Raw genomic sequence first — 14,756 nt, forward strand, 5'->3', positions numbered from 1 at the left:
CAGAAAGAGAGAGGAGGTAGGGAAGTAAGAGAGGAATAGCAGGTCCAAAAGAAGTAGGAGAAGAGGGAAGGATAAGGATAGAAGGTCATCCAATCAGATAGTCGCGGCTTAAGAAATCTATGTCCCAGGAATTATGGAAATTCCGACATAATTCGCCCATGGTTCCCATATCAATTGGAATTTGTGAGATGTATCCAGTAGTGTAGCAACAATTTTTTCTTGGGCCATGATCCAAGAAATTTTTCTTTTCATGTCGTGCATGGGTACCGTGGGTCTTTTCCAGTGTTTAGCTATAGTAATTCTAGCACCTAATAGCATATAGAAAATTAAGGCTTGGGTGTGTTTGGGAGTACCGACCATACTGGCATTAAGAAGTGCTATCTCGGGTAGCTGTGGAATAGGTGCACCCGTAATTTTCCTCAACAGATGGAAAAAATTGTTACAGAATTTCCGTATCCTGGGGCAGGTCCACCATATATGAAATAGGGAGCCAGTAAGCCCGCAACCCCTAAAACATAAAGGGGAAGCGTCCGGGAAAATCTTAGCCAGTGTGGTCGGTACGAGATACCAGCGTACCATGAGTTTAATACTAGCTTCCATTAGAGAAATATTCATAATATTTTTGAATGATCTGTGAAATTGAGAATACCATTTGGGTAGGTCCCACTCTACTGCCAGATCTTGTTCCCAAAGTCGGGCATATAATGGCTTGGTGGTATTCTTGGCAAGTGAGTTGTAAATGATGGAGATACCCCCCCTCTGATCCAGCATGTTGCCACACCATATTTCATAAGGGGTCGGTAGAGGGGGTGTAGAGTTTAGAGGCCATTTGGATCGAAGGAAGTGAGAAATTTGTAACAGTCTATAACGCTCAGTGGGGGGCATTTCTAATTTGCTCACACAGTACGCCAGTGTGAGAGGTCCTGTAGTATGCAGGAAATGTCCGATCCTATACAAGCCTTTGTCTACCCACCACCTGAATGCTGTAATATTTTGTCCGGGCGGAAATTCTGGGTTATTAAAGAGATGGGCAAGTGGCCGCATGGGGGAGACTAGGGCTGAGTGCATTCGGAGCCTATCCCACAATGACATAGAGTGAGAGAGGGTGGGGGCCAATATTGCTGGCCGCAAACGCGGTTCAGACCAGAGTAGGTAGTCAATTGTGTGTTTGGGTGTCGCCATCCTTTCCAAGAGAAGCCAATCTGGTTTGGGGTTTTGTGAGTGTACTGTTGATATTTGGGCTATCTGCGCAGCTTGGTAGTACCACCAGATATTGGGCAAAGCTAGGCCTCCTTGGGACTTGAGTCTATAGAGAATGTCTTTGGAACATCTCCTACCCTTGGAACCCCAAATAAATTTCAGGATGGAGGATTGGAAGCGCATGATTTGGGCTTTCCTGATAGGAATTGGCAGAGAGCGGAAAAGATAAAGTAAGCGGGGCAATAGAGTCATTTTAATAGAATTTACACGGCCCATCCAGGATAGATCATATTTTGACCATGTCGCCATGTCGGCTTCTAGTTTTTTGAACATGGGGGGGAAGTTACTGGAAAATAGTTTATCATAACTAGAAGTCAGGTTTATTCCTAGATAGGGAATAGCTGATGAGTTCCAGGTGAACGGGAAGTGATTTTGGAGGTTTATGAGAAGGTTTGGAGAAATAGATATGTTTAGAGCTGCAGATTTAGCTACGTTGACTTTAAGACCAGAGGCTCTACTAAATTGCTCCAAGAGTTTAAGGATGTTGGGAGTAGAGATAAGGGGTGATGTGATGAAAAGGAGAAGGTCGTCAGCAAAGAGGGCACATTTATGTTCCTGAGCACCACAGGAAACTCCTCTTATGTCTGGGTTTGTGCGTATGGCTATGGCTAGGGACTCAATGGCTATAGCAAAAATCAGGGGGGATAACGGACACCCCTGTCTAGTGCCTTTCTCAATAGTGAACGTGTCAGAGTACCTGCCCTGCAGACGTACTTGGGCATTGGGAGTAGAGTAGAGTGACTTCATAGTGCCTATAAAATTGGGACCCATGCCCCACCTCCCAAGGACCGCAAAGATATAGGGCCAGGTGACCGTGTCAAATGCTTTTTGTAAGTCAACGGAAAGGAGGAACCCCTCTTGCTTGGGTCCGCCATCCCATTGAGAGTTAAGGAGAGACACTATATCAATAGCTCGTCTGATTTGGTCCGGGCCTTGTCTCCCCGGGATAAAGCCTGCCTGGTCCCTGTGAACATACTGAGCAATAAAAGATGATAAACGGTTAGCCATTATTTTTGTTAAAAGCTTGAGATCATTATTGATCAAAGAGATCGGGCGATAATTGCTTACTAAGGACGGGTCCTTTCCGGGTTTCGGAATGACCGAAATGTATGCCAGGTTGGAGGCTTTATCCAGGGGAGTACCATGACTAAGAGAATTGAAAAATCTAGCTAAGTAAGGCGCTAAGATATTGGAAAATTTTTTGTAGTAGCCAGCTGAGAAGCCATCAGGGCCAGGGGCAGAACCTAATTTGAGCTTGCGTATAGTCTCCAGGACCTCCGACTCCGTAATAGGTAGATCTAGTAGCTCCGCATGAGCTCCGGTGAGTTTAGGCAGGGGAATGGAATCTAGGAACTCCTCAATATTTGGGGGAGATCTGGGTTTGTCATCTTTATATAGAGAGGCGTAGAAATCTTGGAAGCATTCTAAAATGCTCTGTGGATTTTGTGTCAGGGTGCCGGTTGGTAGCTTTATTTTGGGGAAGGCCATAAGTCGTGATTTGGGAGACAATTTGGTGGCTAATTTGGAGCCTATTTTATCCTTATGCATATAAAACCTGGCTCCAGACCAGCGAAGATGTTTTTCAGCCTCGGTGGTGAGGGCCAAGTTGAGCCTGATCCTGGAAGATTCCAAGTCTTCCCGGGAAGATTGTGTACGTTCTCGCTTGTTACGTTTACAGGCCGCTTGAAAGTCATTGGAGAGTTTGGTTATTTCAGCTCTATGTGCCTTCTTCAATTGGGATGAAAATTGCATAATTTTGCCCCTCATTACCGCCTTATGGGCAGCCCACAACGTTGCAGGGGAAATTTCTTCAGTATCGTTAGCTATAAAGTATTCATTCAAATCCCTTTCAAGCATGGAGCAGTGTGCCGGGTTACTAAGCAGAGACTCATTGAGACGCCACTTAAATTCCTTGTTTGCGGTAGAAGAATTGCGGAGATAAAGTGTAACCATGGAATGGTCTGAAATAGGGGAATCTCTGATTTTGGACTTTGTAGCTAACGACACATTAGTACCGCGAAGGAAAATATGATCTATCCTGGCGTAGGATTTTTGTGGGGCCGAGTAGTGGGTGTGGTCCTTGGTACGGGGGTTGAGTTCTCTCCAAATATCCACAAGACCTGAGTCAAAGAGGAGCTTAGCTATTCTAGTACTCTGTTTGGACGGTTGCTTTGGTCTCGAGGGACCAGAACCAGATTTATTTAGAGAAACGTCAAAGGTAATGTTGGAGTCCCCACCCAGGATGACAACCCCCTCCAGATGTGGGGAGATTGTAGTCAAGAGAGAAATGAAAAATTTGTCTTGGCCTTTATTGGGCGCGTAGTACGAGACAAAAGTGTAAAGTGACCCATCTATGGTGCCTTTTACAAGGAGAAATCTACCTAAGGGGTCAGTGAGAATCTGGGACATGGAAAAATTTAGGTTTTTAGAGAAGCAGATAGCAACCCCCTTTGTCTTGTTTTCGGCATTAGAGAGGTAAAACTGGGGAAATTGTTGGTGTAGGAATGAAGGCTGAAAGGATTTGGGGAAGTGGGTCTCCTGAAGCAAGAGGACTGAAAAGTTTTGTGAGTGGTACAGTTTGAAAAGTTTCCTTCTTTTAATAGGGGAGTTAAGACCCTGGACATTATGAGACACTATGGAAAGGGGCGAAGGTATGATGTTATGCACTGGCATGGATCAGATGGGAGGTATCTGCTGGGAGAGAGTGGGACCTACCTGATATTATAAGGACTGAAGCCGCCAAATCTTGAAGGAATGTATGATAAGATGACCTTCGGATGGGAGATAGGAAGGGAGGGTCAGAGGTGAAGAAGAAGAAAGATGGACCTGCTAGGAGAAATAGAAAAAGAAAAGAAATATCCGTTAACATTAACATTATACAGATATGCAAAAATCCCAAGAAGAGGTGTGAGAACCCATTCCCACACCTCATCCCACCCATACCCAAACAAACTCGAATGAGTGCTCCTTCAAAAAAAAAGAAGGGGCACAAGGCCTCCCCACCGTAGGAGGAACCACAAAGATTCCCCCCTCGGGTCGGAAGGTGTGGAGGCGCAGGACAGCCGTCCCGGCCTACTCCCACGGCCTAAAACAGTTGCTAAGGGGTGTAGCCCCCAACTAGATTTTTCAAAAAACAGAGAATATGTGCTCCCCCGCCCCCCCGCCCCTAGATAGGGTCAGGAGGGTTTAGGAGTCCGGGGGATCGGGGGAACACCTCTAGCGATAGAGCTTGCAGCAAACCCAAGAAAAACCAGTATGAAGAAAAATACTACCGCCATCCGCCCGCATAGAACCTGGGGGTGGCTCTACCCAGCTGTAATTAAGAAACTTCAATACAATACAAGCGGGGTTAGGGTAACCTTAAGAGAAAAAAAAATGACATCAATAACCAGTACAGCTTAGTGGATAACAGGACACTAAAAACAAAAAAAATCAAAAAAAAAAAAAAATAAGTAAAAAAAGGGAAAAAAAGGGGGGGGGGGGGAGGGAGGGGGAGAGTCAGAGATAATTGGCAGTTATTGTAAGTTCTGCGTGTCAATAAAATGAGGAAAAAATCAATTGAGTCAGAAAGACCCAATGTTCATCAGAGGATCCGACAGGATCAAAAGAAGTGCTGCGGGCCCGGATCGACCCCAGTTTAGATGAAGTCATGACGGTGGCTTGGAATCCTTAGACTTCTTGGACAAGCGCTTCTGCCATGCAGGTGCGATAGGACTTGATGGTGGTGGTCTTTTGGAGGAAGCCACTGGGGTTGTGCTTGTCGGAGATGGGTCGGGGTCCCTAGAGATTAGACCAAGTTGGAGTAAAAGTTTTTCACCCTCTTGAAACGAAGAGAAGCCGTAGGATTTAGAATTGTAGGAGAATGAGAGACGAAATGGGAAGGACCACCTGTAAGCGATCGATTTTTGGGAAAGTGCTAGAAGGAGCGGTTTCAGTGATCTCCTCTTTTGGATTGTGAAGGGCGATAGATATGCAAAGATTTGTATGGGGTGCCCCTGGAACATAAGGGGACCTCCACCCATTGACCGTTGCATAACCTCCTCCTTAACTTTGTAAAAGTGAGGTTTAACAATGATGTCTCTTGGGAGTCCATCTTGGCGCGGGGCTTGTAAAGCCCTGTGAGCTCGATCCATTTCAAGGCGGTGGTCAGGGATGTCCGGGATAAGTTCCTTAATGAATGTTTGGACGACTAGGGCCGAGTCCTGGAATGATTCGGGGACTCCTCTGATGCGGAAATTGTACCTCCTCGAGCGGTTCTCGAGGTCGTCAATTTTGGAGAACGCTGTTTCAAGTTGGTCCTGCAAGTCCCGTACTCGCGCGGTGTTTTGATTTACTCTGGAGATTGTTTGGTCTGCTTTTTGTTCAATCGTTTCTATTCTGTTACCTAAGTGCTGTAGTTCAGCTTGAATGGCTGAGGTGATTTGTGTAGCGTTTTGTGAGAGACCCCTGGCTAGCATGGTGCCAAATAGTGTGACCATGGACGAAAAGTCCTGAGGAGAGGGATGAGAGCCTGGCATATAGGCCAAAGTGCCTCCTGGGCTGGCTGCAATGTCCTCCATGGGGGAGAGCGGCATTTCATCCAGGACCCTGCTTATAAGGGATTCTGTGGAGGAGGGGGATAAGCAGGCTGTGGAGTTTGTACTCACATCAGGGCCTGGGGGCCCTGTCGAGCGCAGCGGTGGGTCGGCTATGGAGTCCTCCTCCTCCAGCATGTCTCCTCGTGTGGCGGCGTCCGGCGCCATTTTGGAGTAAGCCGCGGGTTTCGGTCCCGTGTTCAAAGCACGGGATAGGTCTCTCCTTGCTGTCCCTCCTGCCATCCCGGGATGCCCGGGTGTATCCTCCGTCCGCGGTCGGGGCTCGGAGCTTAGTGCGGCGCCGTGGGAGATGTTAGGCCGGGACGGTGCGGAGCTCGCAGACTAGGCAGCCATCCAGCGAGCGGCCGCGCATGCGCCCTCCAAGAGTAGTGTTTTTCATAGATTAAGGACCCCAAGGCTCACAAAATGGTTAGAGAGTAGTGCCCCGTGTGAGGATCGAACTCACGACCTTCAGATTATGAGACTGACGCGCTACCTGCTGCGCTAACGAGGCCAATTAGCGAAAGTGATATGTGTGTCATAGCTGGCCACCATACTTGGAAGCTGATGGCGGTGGCACATCTTTTTTTCCCTTTGGTTTTCTCTATTTTTCTCAAAACAATGCGGCTAGTTTTCCCATATGGTCTAGCGGTTAGGATTCCTGGTTTTCACCCAGGCGGCCCGGTTTCGACTCCCGGTATGGAAAATGCAAGTCCTTTTAACGACCCGCACACTCCTAGTGCTGAAACCTCAAAGCTGTTTTTCCATTGTAACCTCCAATCATTCCCTTGTTGTCAAAGTACCAAGGGTCAAAGCCAGGGATGCAGACAAGACAGGTCAAGCCGGGTCAGGACAGGAAATGAAATACTATCAGGAACACAGGAACTCACAGGGCAAGCTGAAGTTCATCCAGCAACTAATGGCTCATGCACGCGCTTTGGCGTACGTATATGCGCACTGACACATGAATAATATCAGGATCACAGGAACTCACAGGGGAAGCTGAAGATCATCCAGCAACTAATGACTTATGCTGCTAGCTTTAAATAGGCCACTGGGCACCAGAAATTGTCACGCATTGTGTGCGCTTTGGCGTACGCACATGCGTACTAGCACATGAAGTTTCTCGGCCGTTCTCGCTCTTCTGCACATTTGCATTGGCAAATATCTATGTGCCAATCTTCTGCAAACCATTCTCTGACAGAGACATCATCTTTTTTTCCACACCTTTGAAAAAGCCCTTTTGAATTCCTCGGTGCTTTGTTCTTTCTGTGTGATGAAACTAAGGGAAGCATGTCACATAGATGGAAAATGCCTCTGTTGTTACAGGATGAGTAGACATTGTATCTTGCAAGGTCTGTTGGATGCAGAGCTAAAGATTTTAGCTGGGTGGAATATGGTGGAAGGCAAAAGAGCACTGAAAGCTTGATCTTCCGGTCAATTTTCCATCCATATGGTTTCCTACAAGACCTAAGGGATGAAGAGTAGTGTTTTTCATAGATTAAGGACCCCAAGGCTCACAAAATGGTTAGAGAGTAGTGCCCCGTGTGAGGATCAAACTCACGACCTTCAGATTATGAGACTGACACGCTACCTGCTGCGCTAACGAGGCCAATTAGTGAAAGTGATATGTGTGTCATAGCTGGCCACCATACTTGGAAGCTGATGGCGGTGGCACATCTTTTTTTCCCTTTGGTTTTCTCTATTTTTCCCAAAACAAGGCAGCTAGTTTTCCCATATGGTCTAGCGGTTAGGATTCCTGGTTTTCACCCAGGCGGCCCGGGTTTGACTCCCGGTATGGGAAATGCAAGTCCTTTTAACGACCCGCACACTCCTAGTGCTGAAACCTCAAAGCTGTTTTTCCATTGTAACCTCCAATCATTCCCTTGTTGTCAAAGTACCAAGGGTCAAAGCCAGGGATGCAGACAAGACAGGTCAAGCCGGGTCAGGACAGGAAATGAAATACTATCAGGAACACAGGAACTCACAGGGCAAGCTGAAGTTCATCCAGCAACTAATGGCTCATGCACGCGCTTTGGCGTACGTATATGCGCACTGGCACATGAATTTTCACACATGAATAATATCAGGATCACAGGAACTCACAGGGGAAGCTGAAGATCATCCAGCAACTAATGGCTTATGCTGCTAGCTTTAAATAGGCCACTGGGCACCAGAAATTGTCACGCATTGTGTGCGCTTTGGCGTACGCACATGCGTACTAGCACATGAAGTTTCTCGGCCGTTCTCGCTCTTCTGCACATTTGCATTGGCAAATATCTATGTGCCAATCTTCTGCAAACCATTCTCTGACAGAGACATCATCTTTTTTTTCCACACCTTTGAAAAAGCCCTTTTGAATTCCTCGGTGCTTTGTTCTTTCTGTGTGATGAAACTAAGGGAAGCATGTCACATAGATGGAAAATGCCTCTGTTGTTCCAGGATGAGTAGACATTGTATCTTGCAAGGTCTGTTGGATGCAGAGCTAAAGATTTTAGCTGGGTGGAATATGGTGGAAGGCAAAAGAGCACTGAAAGCATGATCTTCCGGTCAATTTTCCATCCATATGGTTTCCTACAAGACCTAAGGGATGAAGAGTAGTGTTTTTCATAGATTAAGGACCCCAAGGCTCACAAAATGGTTAGAGAGTAGTGCCCCGTGTGAGGATCGAACTCACGACCTTCAGATTATGAGACTGACGCGCTACCTGCTGTGCTAACGAGGACAATTAGTGTAAATGATATGTGTGTCATAGCTGGCCACCATACTTGGAAGCTGATGGCGGTGGCACATCTTTTTTTCCCTTTGGTTTTCTCTATTTTTCTCAAAGCAAGGCAGCTAGTTTTCCCATATGGTCTAGCGGTTAGGATTTCTGGTTTTCACCCAGGCGGCCCGGGTTCGACTCCCGGTATGGGAAATGCAAGTCCTTTTAACGACCCGCACACTCCTAGTGCTGAAACCTCAAAGCTGTTTTTCCATTGTAACCTCCAATCATTCCCTTGTTGTCAAAGTACCAAGGGTCAAAGCCAGGGATGCAGACAAGACAGGTCAAGCCGGGTCAGGACAGGAAATGAAATACTATCAGGAACACAGGAACTCACAGGGCAAGCTGAAGTTCATCCAGCAACTAATGGCTCATGCACGCGCTTTGGCGTACGTATATGTGCACTGGCACATGAATTTTCACACATGAATAATATCAGGATCACAGGAACTCACAGGGGAAGCTGAAGATCATCCAGCAACTAATGGCTTATGCTGCTAGCTTTAAATAGGCCACTGGGCACCAGAAATTGTCACGCATTGTGTGCGCTTTGGCGTACGCACATGCGTACTAGCACATGAAGTTTCTCGGCCGTTCTCGCTCTTCTGCACATTTGCATTGGCAAATATCTATGTGCCAATCTTCTGCAAACCATTCTCTGACAGAGACATCATCTTTTTTTTCCACACCTTTGAAAAAGCCCTTTTGAATTCCTCGGTGCTTTGTTCTTTCTGTGTGATGAAACTAAGGGAAGCATGTCACATAGATGGAAAATGCCTCTGTTGTTCCAGGATGAGTAGACATTGTATCTTGCAAGGTCTGTTGGATGCAGAGCTAAAGATTTTAGCTGGGTGGAATATGGTGGAAGGCAAAAGAGCACTGAAAGCTTGATCTTCCGGTCAATTTTCTATCCATATGGTTTCCTACAAGACCTAAGGGATGAAGAGTAGTGTTTTTCATAGATTAAGGACCCCAAGGCTCACAAAATGGTAAGAGAGTAGTGCCCCGTGTGAGGATCGAACTCACGACCTTCAGATTATGAGACTGACGCGCTACCTGCTGCGCTAACTAGGCCAATTAGTGAAAGTGATATGTGTGTCATAGCTGGCCACCATACTTGGAAGCTGATGGCGGTGGCACATCTTTTTTTCCCTTTGGTTTTCTCAATTTTTCTCAAAACAAGGCAGCTAGTTTTCCCATATGGTCTAGCGGTTAGGATTCCTGGTTTTCACCCAGGCGGCCCGGGTTCAACTCCCGGTATGGGAAATGCAAGACCTTTTAACGACCCGCACACTCCTAGTGCTGAAACCTCAAAGCTGTTTTTCCATTGTAACCTCCAATCATTCCCTTGTTGTCAAAGTACCAAGGGTCAAAGCCAGGGATGCAGACAAGACAGGTCAAGCCGGGTCAGGACAGGAAATTAAATACTATCAGGAACACAGGAACTCACAGGGCAAGCTGAAGTTCATCCAGCAACTAATGGCTCATGCACGCGCTTTGGCGTACGTATATGTGCACTGGCACATGAATTTTCACACATGAATAATATCAGGATCACAGGAACTCACAGGGGAAGCTGAAGATCATCCAGCAACTAATGGCTTATGCTGCTAGCTTTAAATAGGCCACTGGGCACCAGAAATTGTCACGCATTGTGTGCGCTTTGGCGTACGCACATGCGTACTAGCACATGAAGTTTCTCGGCCGTTCTCGCTCTTCTGCACATTTGCATTGGCAAATATCTATGTGCCAATCTTCTGCAAACCATTCTCTGACAGAGACATCATCTTTTTTTTCCACACCTTTGAAAAAGCCCTTTTGAATTCCTCGGTGCTTTGTTCTTTCTGTGTGATGAAACTAAGGGAAGCATGTCACATAGATGGAAAATGCCTCTGTTGTTCCAGGATGAGTAGACATTGTATCTTGCAAGGTCTGTTGGATGCAGAGCTAAAGATTTTAGCTGGGTGGAATATGGTGGAAGGCAAAAGAGCACTGAAAGCTTGATCTTCCGGTCAATTTTCTATCCATATGGTTTCCTACAAGACCTAAGGGATGAAGAGTAGTGTTTTTCATAGATTAAGGACCCCAAGGCTCACAAAATGGTAAGAGAGTAGTGCCCCGTGTGAGGATCGAACTCACGACCTTCAGATTATGAGACTGGCGCGCTACCTGCTGCGCTAACGAGGCCAATTAGTGAAAGTGATATGTGTGTCATAGCTGGCCACCATACTTGGAAGCTGATGGCGGTGGCACATCTTTTTTTCCCTTTGGTTTTCTCAATTTTTCTCAAAACAAGGCAGCTAGTTTTCCCATATGGTCTAGCGGTTAGGATTCCTGGTTTTCACCCAGGCGGCCCGGGTTCGACTCCCGGTATGGGAAATGCAAGTCCTTTTAACGACCCGCACACTCCTAGTGCTGAAACCTCAAAGCTGTTTTTCCATTGTATCCTCCAATCATTCCCTTGTTGTCAAAGTACCAAGGGTCAAAGCCAGGGATGCAGACAAGACAGGTCAAGCCGGGTCAGGACAGGAAATGAAATACTATCAGGAACACAGGAACTCACAGGGCAAGCTGAAGTTCATCCAGCAACTAATGGCTCATGCACGCGCTTTGGCGTACGTATATGCGCACTGACACATGAATAATATCAGGATCACAGGAACTCACAGGGGAAGCTGAAGATCATCCAGCAACTAATGGCTTATGCTGCTAGCTTTAAATAGGCCACTGGGCACCAGAAATTGTCACGCATTGTGTGCGCTTTGGCGTACGCACATGCGTACTATCACATGAAGTTTCTCGGCCGTTCTCGCTCTTCTGCACATTTGCATTGGCAAATATCTATGTGCCAATCTTCTGCAAACCATTCTCTGACAGAGACATCATCTTTTTTTTCCACACCTTTGAAAAAGCCCTTTTGAATTCCTCGGTGCTTTGTTCTTTCTGTGTGATGAAACTAAGGGAAGCATGTCACATAGATGGAAAATGCCTCTGTTGTTCCAGGATGAGTAGACATTGTATCTTGCAAGGTCTGTTGGATGCAGAGCTAAAGATTTTAGCTGGGTGGAATATGGTGGAAGGCAAAAGAGCACTGAAAGCTTGATCTTCCGGTCAATTTTCTATCCATATGGTTTCCTACAAGACCTAAGGGATGAAGAGTAGTGTTTTTCATAGATTAAGGACCCCAAGGCTCACAAAATGGTTAGAGAGTAGTGCCCCGTGTGAGGATCGAACTCACGACCTTCAGATTATGAGACTGACGCGCTACCTGCTGCGCTAACGAGGCCAATTAGTGAAAGTGATATGTGTGTCATAGCTGGCCACCATACTTGGAAGCTGATGGCGGTGGCACATCTTTTTTTCCCTTTGGTTTTCTCTATTTTTCTCAAAACAAGGCAGCTAGTTTTCCCATATGGTCTAGCGCAGGGGTGTCCAAACTTTTTTCAAAGAGGGCCAGATTTGATGAAGTGAACATGCTCGAGGGCCGACCATTTTGCTTGACATTCTTTAAACCATTAAAATTCAGTCTAAGTGTGTTCATCCGAGCACTAATACACGGCCCAACAAGAATTCTCTTGCCTTTGTGCTGTGTGTGGTGAACAGATGAGCTCGGGTGTGTTATTTGGATATACTGTATTTAATCGGCTTATACCACACACCTTAACTTTAAAAAGGAAGTCTCAGGAAAAAAAAATAAAAAATCTTACATTTTAAATAAAGACATGTGAAGCAAAATAAGGGTCAGTGCCCATCTGCAGCCCCCAGCGTATTGCCATGAATTCAGCCCCCAGCGTATTGCCATGAATGCAGCCCCCAGCGTATTGCCATGAATGCAGCCCCCAGCGTATTGCCATGAATGCAGCCCCCGGCGTATTGCCATGAATGCAGCCCCCAGCGTATTGCCATGAATGCAGCCCCCAGCGTATTGTCATGAATGCAGCCTCCCCCGTATTGCCATGAATGCAGCCCCCAGCGTATTGCCATGAATTCAGCCCCCAGCGTATTGCCATGAATTCAGCCCCCAGCGTATTGCCATGAATTCAGCCCCCAGCGTATTGCCATGAATTCAGCCCCCAGCGTATTGCCATGAATTCAGCCCCCAGCGTATTGCCATGAATGCAGCCCCCAGCGTATTGCCATAAATGCAGCCCCCAGCGTATTGCCATGAATTCAGCCCCCAGCGTATTGCCATGAATTCAGCCCCCAGCGTATTGCCATGAATGCAGCCCCCAGCGTATTGCCATGAATGCAGCCCCCAGCGTATTGCCATGAATGCAGCCCCCAGCGTATTGCCATGAATGCAGCCCCCAGCGTATTGCCATGAATGCAGCCCCCAGCGTATTGCCATGAATGCAGCCCCCAGCGTATTGCCATGAATGCAGCCCCCAGCGTATTGCCATGAATGCAGCCCCCAGCGTATTGCCATGAATGCAGCCCCCAGCGTATTGTCATGAATGCAGCCTCCCCCATATTGCCATGAATGCAGCCCCCAGCGTATTGCCATGAATTCAGCCCCCAGCGTATTGCCATGAATTCAGCCCCCAGCGTATTGCCATGAATTCAGCCCCCAGCGTATTGCCATGAATTCAGCCCCCAGCGTATTGCCATGAATTCAGCCCCCAGCGTATTGCCATGAATTCAGCCCCCAGCGTATTGCCATGAATTCAGCCCCCAGCGTATTGCCATGAATTCAGCCCCCAGCGTATTGCCATGAAAGCAGCCCCCAGCGTATTGCCATGAATTCAGCCCCCAGCGTATTGCCATGAATTCAGCCCCCAGCGTATTGCCATGAATGCAGCCCCCAGCGTATTGCCATGAATGCAGCCCCCAGCGTATTGCCATGAATGCAGCCCCCGGTGTATTGTCATGAATGCAGCCCCCGGTGTATTGTCATGAATGCAGCCTCCCCCGTATTGCCATGAATGCAGCCTCCACCGTATTGCCATGAATGCAGCCCCCCACATTGCCATGAATGCAGCCCCCACATTGCCATGAATGCAGCCCCCACATTGCCAGGAATGCAGCCCCCACATTGCCATGAATGCAGCCCCCACATTGCCATGAATGCAGCCCACACATTGCCATGAATGCAGCCCACACATTGCCATGAATGCAGCCCACACATTGCCATGAATGCAGCCCACACATTGCCATGAATGCAGCCCACACATTGCCATGAATGCAGCCCCCATATTGCCATGAATGCAGCCCACACATTTCCATGAATGCAGCCCCCATATTGCCATGAATGCAGCCCACACATTTCCATGAATGCAGCCCACACATTTCCATGAATGCAGCCCACACATTGCCATGAATGCAGCCCCCACATTGCCAGGAATGCAGCCCCCACATTGCCATGAATGCAGCCCCCATATTGCCATGAATGTAGCCCCCATATTGCTATGAATGCAGCCCACACATTGCCATGAATGCAGCCCCCATATTGCCATGAATGCAGCCCACACATTTCCATGAATGCAGCCCCCCATATTGCCATGAATGCAGCCCACACATTTCCATGAATGCAGACTCACCATTGCCATCAGTGCAGCCTGATTCATGTCCCTCTGCAGCGTTGGAGGAGACAGGGAGGGGGGCGGGACGAGCACCGACAGACATACAGGAGAAACTCCTGTTTCTATGACGGCCTCTTTAATTGAAAGTCCCGCCTCCTGTGATGGACAAAACGGTTGTCCAATGGCAGCACAGGACGGGACTTCCTTTTACACAGGACGCTGTCCTGTATCCACGGCACTCGTCCTGCCCCCTCCATGGCAGCCAGCATATCTATCTTTTGTGGCCCCCGGCGATCGGGGATTCGTTGGGGGCCACAAAAGATAGATATGTGAACATGACCAGACGGGCCGTCCGAAACCGGAACGCGGGCCGCGATTGGCCCGCGGGCCGGACTTTGGACATGCCTGGTCTAGCGGTTAGGATTCCTGGTTTTCACCCAGGCGGCCCGGGTTCGACTCCCGGTATGGGAAATGCAAATCCTTTTAATGACCCGCACACTCCTAGTGCTGAAACCTCAAAGCTGTTTTTCCATTGTAACCTCCAATCATTCCCTTGTTGTCAAAGTACCAAGGGTCAAAGCCAGGGATGCAGACAAGACAGGTCAAGCCGGGTCAGGACAGGAAATGAAATACTATCAG

The 14,756-nt window shown here is 47.7% G+C and overlaps 1 non-coding gene across 1 annotated transcript; it reads left to right on the forward strand.

Moving 5' to 3' along the window:
- The first annotated feature begins 10,905 nt into the window (after nucleotides 1-10,905).
- Nucleotides 10,906-10,977, forward strand: TRNAE-UUC (transfer RNA glutamic acid (anticodon UUC)). Its single transcript has one exon. It is a non-coding gene; the product is annotated as a tRNA-Glu (tRNA).
- The last annotated feature ends 3,779 nt before the right edge of the window (nucleotides 10,978-14,756 follow it).

This window comes from Lithobates pipiens, unplaced genomic scaffold (genome assembly GCF_037356315.1).
Source record: "Lithobates pipiens isolate NorthernLeopardFrog02 unplaced genomic scaffold, aLitPip1_a1.2 Scaffold_8, whole genome shotgun sequence".
In the NCBI taxonomy this organism is placed as follows: Eukaryota; Metazoa; Chordata; class Amphibia; order Anura; family Ranidae; genus Lithobates; species Lithobates pipiens.